We start from the raw sequence: 10,058 nt of genomic DNA on the forward strand, positions 1-10,058 counted from the left end.
CAGAGATTTTTGATGAAACATGTTATCCACCTCTGGAAAGTGACAGGATGAATTCCCAATACAGAATGGAATGGGAAATATGTTTCTGAACACAACTAATGTAGAGATTTGTTTCATTTGATGATTCAAAGTTGATTTTCTAAAGGGAGTTTTCTTTCTTTCTTCCTTTTTTCAATGGAGGTAGGGGTAATAGGAGGTGAGACTAGGAGAGAAGTACTTGAAGATTAACAATACCCCAAATGAAAATAAATTGTTAAAAAGGGGTCATGAAGCAATTTTTCAGATGAATAAAAAAAAGATCAGCAGTAAACACAAACAGGAGTTTTGAAAATAACTTTTTAAATTTGCTGTTTCATACTTAAAGAAAGAAGAATGAGTATGTGGTACTGATTTACAGTGCCCAGTGCAATGTTTCCCCATTCTCTTTTTAAAAACTGCTTTGTATGTGAAAATATTAATCTTTTTTGTTGTTTGATAAATTCAATATAAATATAAAACCAAATAATAACAACAAATCAATGAAAACTAAATGTGGAGAAATTATAATTATAATAGCCTCAAAGAAAAAATCTGAGAAGGCACTTCATCCCACTTCTCTTAGCAGAAGTGAAGGACTAATGATATGGAATACTGCCTAGTCAGACCTTTTCAGTATCTTTGTTGGTTTTGCTGAATTGTTGTCCTCCCCTCCTTTTTTGTTCTCTATTGTAAAAGATGGCTCCGCTTGACATGAAAGAGAGGATTTCATTGAGAAAAAAGTTTTTTAAAACCAAAATATAGCAATAAATATTCATTTTTCTAAAAAAGTCAAACATAAAATACCCATACTTTGGCCTATAGATCAAGAGCCAAGAATGTTTTCAAAGACAAAAAGGTCTTATATATACTAAAATATTTACAGTAGCACTTTTTGTAAATGCAACAAACTAGAAACAAATAGACTAGGGAAATGGATAAACAAATTTTAGTACATAAGTGTAAAATGATATGAAAATACAGAAGTATGGGAATTTATGTGAAATGATGCAAAGTAAGGATAACCATATAACTATAACAATGTAAATGAAAAGAAAAATAACTTAAAATGAAAGTAGTTTAATTAAAATGTCCAAATTGGCCCCAAAGAAAATATATTTTGCTCTCTTCAACTGGAGTCTAAGATTAGTTTTATAAAACTATATTTGGAGGAGGGTTCCCCCCTTTCTTTTTTGTTCTTTATTCAGAGATGATTTTCTGAGGATGGGGATGGAGGATATTTGGAGATAAAAGTAAAAATATCAATAAAAATTGTGTAAAAGAAAGATTTAGTATCACCATGTTTTCCCCACACATGGAACTACTCAGGAAAGCACTGAAACCAGGTCAAAACCACCAATGACTCATTTGATTTTTGAGCCTTTTGGCACCAAAAATCTCTGAGAGATCAAAGTACAGTATCTGATAGGCTTGCCTTATCCCTCACTACCTTGGCTTGGATCTACAGGCACTGAATGTGAGCTCAAATCTCAATCTCAGGTATTCACTGACCCAGATGTCCAGAAAGGTACAGGGGCATCTAATGATTCCACTTATATGCCAACTACAAACCCTAGAGCTTCACTGAACAACAAAAGGTAAGGAACCACTCCCTAATTCCAACACAACACTGGGGTCAGACAACACAGGATCTTCCCCATTTTACAGATGGAAAACTTCTACTTCCTGCTCCTCTTACCATATCTGATACATCTTCTGACACAAGAATTCTTTCTCTCTGGCACATTCACGCACACGCACACGCACACACACGAGACCTACCCATTTTCCAAATTCAAATCTTCCATTCTTTTTCTGTTCCATTGTACCATCTATTATTAACAAACTCCATCACACATCTCTTCATATCAGATTCTATCTTAGTGACACAGAGTAAAATTTAGCTCCCTCCAAAAGATAATGTATGCCTAACTACTCTTGGTATTGAATATTCCTCACATGCCTCACAATACAAAAGAGAAATATAGGCATACTCCTTTCTTTTTACATCCACTTCAATGATATACTTTTATTTACCATCAAAAACTTCTTTTCCCATTAATGTATTGCTGGTGGAGTTGTGAACTCCAGGTTGATCCAACCATTCTGGAGGGCAATTTGGAACTATGTCCAAAGGGCACTAAAAGACTGTCTGCCCTTTGATCCAGCCATAGCACTGCTGTGTTTGTACCCCAAAGAGATAAGGAAAAATACATGTACAAGAATATTCATACTGAGAGGAAATGACTGAGGAGAGACTCTAAATGAACACTCCAGTGCAAATACCAACAACATGGAAATGGGTTCGAACCAAGAACACATGTGAAACCCAGTGGAATTGTGCGAGGACTAAGTGGTGGGAGGGGGGCGGGGGGAGGAAAAGATAATGATCATTGCTTCCAATGAATAATGTTTGTAAATAACCAAATAAAATAATGTTCAAAAAGTAAAAAAAAAATATTCATAGCTGGGCTCTTTGTGGTGGCAACAAATTGGAAAATGAGAGGATGCCCCTTCAATTGGGGAATGGCTGAACAAATTGTGGTATATGTTAGTGATGGAATACTATTGTGCTCAAAGGAATTGTGGAGGAATTCCATGGGAACTGGAACAACTTCCAGGAAGTGATGCAGAGCGAAAGGAGCAGAACCAGGAGAACAATGTACACAGAGACTGATACACTGTGGTACAATCAAATGTAATGGACTTCTCCATTAGTGGCAACGCAGTTATCCTGAACAACTTGGTGGGGTCTATGAGAAAGAGCACTATCCCCATTCAGAGGAAAAACTGTGGGAATAAAAACACCAAAGAGAAACAACTGCTTGATTACATGGGTCGAGGGGGGATATGATTGGGGATGTAGACTCTAAATGAACATCCTAGTGCAAACACCAACAACACCCCTCCCATAACTGACGTGGAATTGCATGTCAGTTATGGGAGGGGGAGGGGGAGGGAGGAAGGAATAGAAAATTATTTTTGGAACCAAGGAATAATGTTTGAAATTGACCAAATAAAAAAGTAATGTCACAAAAAAACTTCTTTTCCTTTGAAGTTCATCTAGTCCATCTATATTAAATTCAGGTCCTTATATAATATTAAGTTAGGTTCCAAGCTCACAATCTTCCTCTCCATCCCAACCCTTGTTCAAATGCTCTGGGACTTCAATATATAAATTGTCCCCTCAAACACTCTGGCCCCCTAGTAAGTTAGTACCCCCAAATCTTATGACATAACTTAACTCTACTTCAGTCACCCAGAGATATCTTAGATTTGCTTATTACACATAAGTATACTACTATCTTTGGTATGTCAAACTCAAAATTTCTTCTCTGTCCATAACCATCTATCTTTCCATCTGTCTCTACCTCTCTGCCCAAATCTTGCTTTTTAATCATTATTATGACCTTTAGTCCCTCCCAGTACATCACCCCTACAATAGTCTCACTTTCCTTCTTTCACAATCAGACAACCTGATCACTGACCAGTTCAATCACATAACTTAGGAATGCATACCTTCTTTGCTTTATGAACACTGTCATGTAGTCATGACAACTAGGTAACTAGGTCCTGTAATAATAATTAAAATTATGAGACTGATAGTAGTTTAATAACTTTATTAAATCAAAGTAGTAGTAATAGTAAAGAGAGGGAAAGGTAGGAAAAAGGTAGAGAGGTACTTAGCTTTCTAATTTATTGGCCACCATGTTGGGCTTGTGACTAACTCCAACAAGGGTTCCTCCAGTCAGCAGATAGCCCGGTCTCTACTTATAAGCTCTTTTCTCCACCCACTAGCTCTCACAGGTCCCATCTCAGGAACCAACCAGTTTCTTAATTTGCCTGGGCAGGGGGCAGTGCCTGTGGAATCAGTTTCCTGCCTTGGGTCTTCCTGGTTCCTTGGTTAACTTCCTTTCTCCTAGGGTTTATCTATACTTGAATTTACTCAGTGGTTTTTGACCTCCAGGCCACTGAAAGATGTCCTTAAAAAAGGGAACATAATGGAGAGAAATTTGCTTCCAACAGTCCATTACAAATTAAAGTTCTCAGGGGCAGCTAGGTGGTTCAGGGGCTATAGAACCAGGCCTAGAGATAGGAGATACTGGGTTCAAATATGGCTCAAATACTCAAATCTGGGTTAAATATTTCCTAGCTATGTGACCCTGGGGAAGTCATTTAATCCCCACCACCTAGCCCTTATTCTTCTGACTTAGAACCAACATGCAGTGTTGATCCTAGAATGAAAGATAAGAGCTTAAAAATAAAATTTAAATTCTCTAATCTCAACTAGGCCCTTCTTGCTACATGGTAGTCTTTTATTGTTTCTAATTTTCTACCATACCACCTGCAATGATGTCCCTTATACCACTCCCACATCAAAAGAGGAGGTCTCATTCTACTTTATTGAGGAACTATCCACTAAGTTCCCTTTTATCCAATGCATCACATCTTAACTATCACTCTGCAGAAAGTTCTATACTCATTTCCTTTGCTCCATCTTTGAGGAAAATAGTCATTCTTTTTGCCAAGGTCCAACTTTCTATTTGTGCCATCCTTCTCGTTTCTGTTCCTGGGCTTGCACTGTTAACCATTCTATCATGTTCTGGTCTTCCTTATCCTGTTTCTTAAAAACACTCATAAAAATCTAAGATCCTAGAGGGCAGGGGCTATTACACTTTTAACTTTGTATTCATATAAACATTTTAAATTAAATTAAATGAATGAACAACTCTTCATCCTGAAAAACCTTTACTTGACTCTGCTACTCTCTAAATCATGCTATAATGCTCTTTTCTTTCCTAGCTAACTTCCAGAAAAGTCACCTACACATATAATTCCCATTTCCTTAACTCCTTTCAATCCATTGCTTCTTTTTTCAAATAATATTTTGTTTTTCCCATTTACATGCAGAAATAATTTTTAAAACTTTTTTTTTTTAATTTTAAAGTTCTGAGTTTCACACCACCTGGCTTCTGATTTAGCAATCTTACTGAAATCTCTGTTTTAAAGGTCTTGGAAAATCTCTAATTGATGAATCCAATGACTATTTCTCAATCTTCATTCTACTTGACCTCTCAGTAGCCACAGACATTGCCACCCCTCCTCCTGAATATAGTCCTCTTTTGGCCTTTGTGATACCACTCTTAACTGTTTTTTCATCTTACCAATCTGATTGCGCTTAGTGTCTGGATCATTAGCCATTCTTCTTCACTAAGCATGAACCTCCCCCAAGACTGTTGTAAAGCCCTCTTCTCAATATTCTCTTGGTTGATCTCAAAAGCTCCTGAGGATTCAACTTTCTTTATGCACATGATTCTCAAATCTTTTATCTGCACCCTTTTCTATATCTCCTTATATAGATGGTTTCACACTACTAATTGCTAGACTTCTCCAATTAGATGCCTCATTGTTATCTCAAAAATATTTTTAAAAAAAAATCAAATTCTGGCAAGGGCAGCACCACCTATCTTCTCAGATGCCCAGGATGGAAATCTCAAAATTACCAATGACTTTTTTCTCACATTCCCTCATCCCGAATCAGTTGTCAAGTTTTGTGGATTTTAACTCCTCAACAAATATCCTGCCTAACTCTTCCCTTCTTTCTATTCACATTAATTTAGTTCAGGCTTTCAGTACCTGGCTATTACAAAAGCCTCCTAATTTGGTCTCCCTAGTTCATCTCACCTCTCTTCAGTCCATTCTCTATCAATATTCCTAAGAAACTGACTAGTCTAATAAAAAATTCAGTTCCACCTCTATTGCCTTTAGGATAAAAAAATTCAACTGGCTTTCAAACTCCTCCATAATTTACTTCCTACCTACCATTCCAGACTGTGTCTTCATTCCAGGCAATATATAGTCTACTTAGTTGTTTCCCAAACTCAAAATTCTGTGACCCAGAGCCCAGAACATATTCCCTCTTTTCCTCAACCTTTAAAAAACCTTCCCTTCTCTCCAAGACTCAGCTCAGGGGTGGAGTAGTGAAATCAGCTGAGCTCATACATTCCCCTTTAAACTTTAAAATCATTAGTCAAATTGAATTCTGAAGTGAGTCAACAAAAGGTCAATGAGACATTCTTCCAGCTAAAGACAGCATAGTGGGTAGGGAAGAGATTTCTGTGACACGTGTTGAATAAAATAAAATAAAAAATAGAAAAAGAAAGACAAATGCCCAAGGAAAGGAGAGATAGGAGAGAAATAACGGGGGAAATTCTCTCACATGAAAGAGGTGCACTAGGAAGAGCTTTTAAAGTGGAAAGGTAGGGGGCAGCTGGGTGGCTCAGTGGATTGAGTCAGACCTAGAGACAGGAGGTCCTAGGTTCAAATCTTGCCTCAGACACTTCCCAGCTGTGTGGCCCTGGGCAAATCACTTAACCCCCATTGCCTAGCCCTAACCACTCTTCTGCCTAGGAGCCAATACACAGTATTGACTCTAAAATAATAAATAAATAAGGGCCCCCCAAAAAATAAATAAAGTGGAAAGGTAAGAGTGAGGGGAAAGGGGGGTGGACAACATAGGAACCTCATATTCTCTCTCTTTGTGTGTGTGTGTGTGTGTGTCTCTTCAAGACAGTAGGAAAGAAAGAGGATAAGAGAAGGAAGGGGGGGGGGGGTGATGCTAATAAAAGAGAGGGCAGATAAAAGATGGCAATGGCCAAAAGCAAAAAAGACCTTAGAGGAGGAGCAACTGTATAAAAAGAAAAACAGAACAATAGGATAGAGGGAAATGCATGCACAGTTAGTACTGTGAATGTGAATGGGATAAACTCACCCATTAAACAAAAGCAGAGAGCAGAATGTATTAGAAACCAGAACCCAATAATATAATGCATACAAGAGATATCCTTGAAACAAAGAGAAAAACAGTTAAAATAAAGGCTGGAGCAAAATCTATTATAAAAAAGGGGGGGGGGATTAACTGTGATCTCAGACAAAGCAAAAGCAAAAATTAAGAAGGATAAGAAGGGAAACAACATCTTGCTAAAAGGAACAATAGATAATGAAGTAACATCAATACTAAACATATACACATGAAATGTCAAAGCATCTAAATTCTAAAAGGAAAAGCTAATGAATTTACAAGAGAAAACTAGTCTAGTAGGAGACCTCAACTTTCTCCTCTCTGAGTTAAGTAAATCTAAACATAAAATAAAGCGGTAAGTCAAGGAGATGAATATAATCTTTAAAAAGTTATATATGATAAACCTCTTGGGAAAGCTGAATGGAAATAGAAAGGCATATACCTTTTTCTCAGCTGTATCTTGACAAAAACTGACCATGTTTGGGCATAAAAACTTCACAACTAAACGCAGAAAAATAGAAATGTTATGTGTACCTTTTAGAGTTCATAATGCAATAAAAATTACATTTACTTTTTAAAAGACCTTGCTCAGGGGGCAGCTGTGTAGCACAGTGGATTGAGAGCCAGGCCTAGATACAGGAGGTCCCAGGTTCAAATATGGCCTCAGCTGCATGACCCTGGGCAAGTCACTTGATCTCCATTGCCTAGCCCTTACCACTCTTCTGCCTTGGAACCAATCCAAGACTGAAGGTAAGGACCTAAAATAAACAAACAAACAAACAAACAACAGGCTCAGATGGCCCTAGAGACTTAAGGTCCTGTGTTCAAATTTTACCTCCAGCACTTCCTATCTGATCCTGTACATGTCCCTTAATCTTAACTGCCTAGCCCTTACCACTCTTCTGCTTTAGAACTCTGATTCTAAGACAGACAGTAAAAAGGTTAAAAAAAAATTGAAATTCCCACCAACACATTAATGTAAAAAAAATAAAAAGGTAAAATCAATTCTCCCCCTCCAATCACAAGAAATTTCAACATTTTTCTGTTGGATGATTTGGAACTTCTAAACCCAGAAATTGAAGGGGAAAAAAAACCTTTTACAATAAAAATAAATTCTAACACAGCCAGTAAATTATTATAAAGCACGACAAAAAAAGGCGGTTCAATACTGAATTTGTTGAAAGAAATGTTGCATTGTCTGCCTCCTTTCCTCAGTAAATTTACTATACTTTGATAGGCATAGATAGGCATGTATTAGATAGGTAGAAAGGCATAGATAGATTTCAATGTAACCATTACTTTTATAAGTTTACCACTTTCAAAGTCTTTTAAGATTTTAGATGTTCCTATATCCAAACAGACCATTCTATTCTGCTGTTAGGAAGGGATTGACCCATCAATGAATTCTCCAGAAGACAATTTACCAAAGTACCTATCCCCAAAGGAAGAAAAATGGGTGTTAGTCCCCTGGATTGAGAGGAGGAAAAAAGAGTGATAGAAAGGAAAAGTAACAGAAAAATTTAGATGGGAGTAGGCTAAGTAAAAGAAAGGGCCTTGGTCATTGGGAGGGTAGCCAACAACAGCACCCCACCAATAAGAATAGGAAAGAAGAAGCTCTGTCCCCTCCTCTCTATTCCGCTGCATCTATAGCCTAGAGGGGTAAATATGCCAAAGTAAAAAAGATGAATCTTTGTGACTCCCGGAAGCGATAGGGCAGTCATCCCTCACTTCCAAAGTTCTCATCAATTTAATGACGAGGATTCCCGGAAACTGCTAAAGATAACAATTTCATCGTAGGGGATGGGTAAAGGAGGTCCACGAGATCGAGCCCCAGATCCAGAAGTGTAAACACAGATAACACCACAGGAAGAAGGCGACGTCTCCCTCATGCTTAAGGCTTCCCTCTCCACCTTAACCTGCAGGAGAGATCGACGTGCGCTGGGAACCAATCAGCAACCGGCTTCCCATGCCGCAAAGAACCGCCGCAGCCAATAAGGGAAGCGATAGAAGAAGGGGGCGGGCGTCCCTTCGTGATCACGCTAGGCCGAGTCTCAGCTTTCCCTGGCCCCCACAGGCCCAGCGTCCAGCCCGTCCCGGCCTAAGGGCGCGGACGTCGCGGTCTGAGGAGCAGAGGGTCTACGAGGGTTAGCGAGGGCAAGAAAGAAGACTAAGGTGGGAGGAAGCTGTCTTCAGGGCGACCCCACAATCCACCCTTACCCTACCACGGCGCGGCGCGGCCCCCAGATCCCGGCGGCGAGAGCCAGGCCCCCAAGGGGAATGACGGGAACCTGGGAGGGCCAGCAGGCCGAACCCAACTCAGCCCCGCTCAGCTCCTTACCTCTTAGGAATACGAGAAAGGAGAAGAGGATGCCCGGCTTTACACAGTACCCAGCTCTGCCGCTCCAGCTGCGGCACCGCCTCACATTCAAACCCCGGCAAAATGGCGCGGTGGCGCGGCGAGGACCAGTGCGCAGGCGTCAGGGCACTCAGAAAGGGGGCGGGCTCCGGAACGACACTGATTCTGCCCACGAACGTCACGACCAATCCGCTGCCCGAAGCCTGGACTTGGCTCTTCCCACTTCCCCCAAATGCCTGGGGTTCCCCCTCCCCCTGCTGGTTGCCCTCCAGAATTATGGAATGTTAGAATGTTAATTACTTTAGAGTACTTTGAACGTCTGGGTTTAGAGGTTATGTAGTCCAAGTACTTCATTTTACCGTTGAAAGAAACTTATCCTGTGTCATGATGAGAATGAAGAGACCGAGGCTGAATTAAAACCCAGGTCTCATTCCAAATGCAGCATTATTTCCATTACACCTCGCTGTGTCCTCATTGCTGAATGAACAACACTTTATAGGTTTTAAAACGCTTTGCAAATGCTGCCAGCAATGATAGAATCACAGATCCTGAGTCAAAAGGTCTTGAAATGCCCTCTATAATGCAAATAAGGGCTAGGAAGGCTGGAAGCTGTTAAAGGTTACCCTAGTAGCAAAGGTCAGATGCAAGACTTGAACCTAGATTCTCTTGACTCCAGCAATAGTGAAGGTACTCTTTAAACAAAAATTAACAACTTTAAAAACAGCAACAGAAGAATGAACGTAATGACCTAACTTTTTCCCACCTCTAATTTGTTCCTTATAAAGTACTAAGATAGCATCTGGGGCTTAGCTTCCTTTCCAAATTTAAGCAAGAGACCCTCTATCTCGGCCAAGACCGTTAGCCAATGCACATGATCAAGCATCA

At 39.5% G+C, this 10,058-nt stretch overlaps 1 protein-coding gene across 1 annotated transcript in view; it reads right to left on the reverse strand.

Annotated features, from left to right (window-relative positions):
- CSE1L (chromosome segregation 1 like) overlaps positions 1-9,286 on the reverse strand; it is a 73,791-nt gene extending 64,505 nt beyond the window's left edge. The window contains exon 1 of the mRNA XM_001369439.5: positions 9,156-9,286. The gene's annotated coding sequence lies outside the window, so the exon portion shown is untranslated. The remainder of the gene's footprint in view (positions 1-9,155) is intronic.
- Positions 9,287-10,058: the final 772 nt, after the last annotated feature.

The sequence above is a fragment of the Monodelphis domestica genome, chromosome 1 (genome assembly GCF_027887165.1).
Source record: "Monodelphis domestica isolate mMonDom1 chromosome 1, mMonDom1.pri, whole genome shotgun sequence".
Classification (NCBI taxonomy): Eukaryota; Metazoa; Chordata; class Mammalia; order Didelphimorphia; family Didelphidae; genus Monodelphis; species Monodelphis domestica.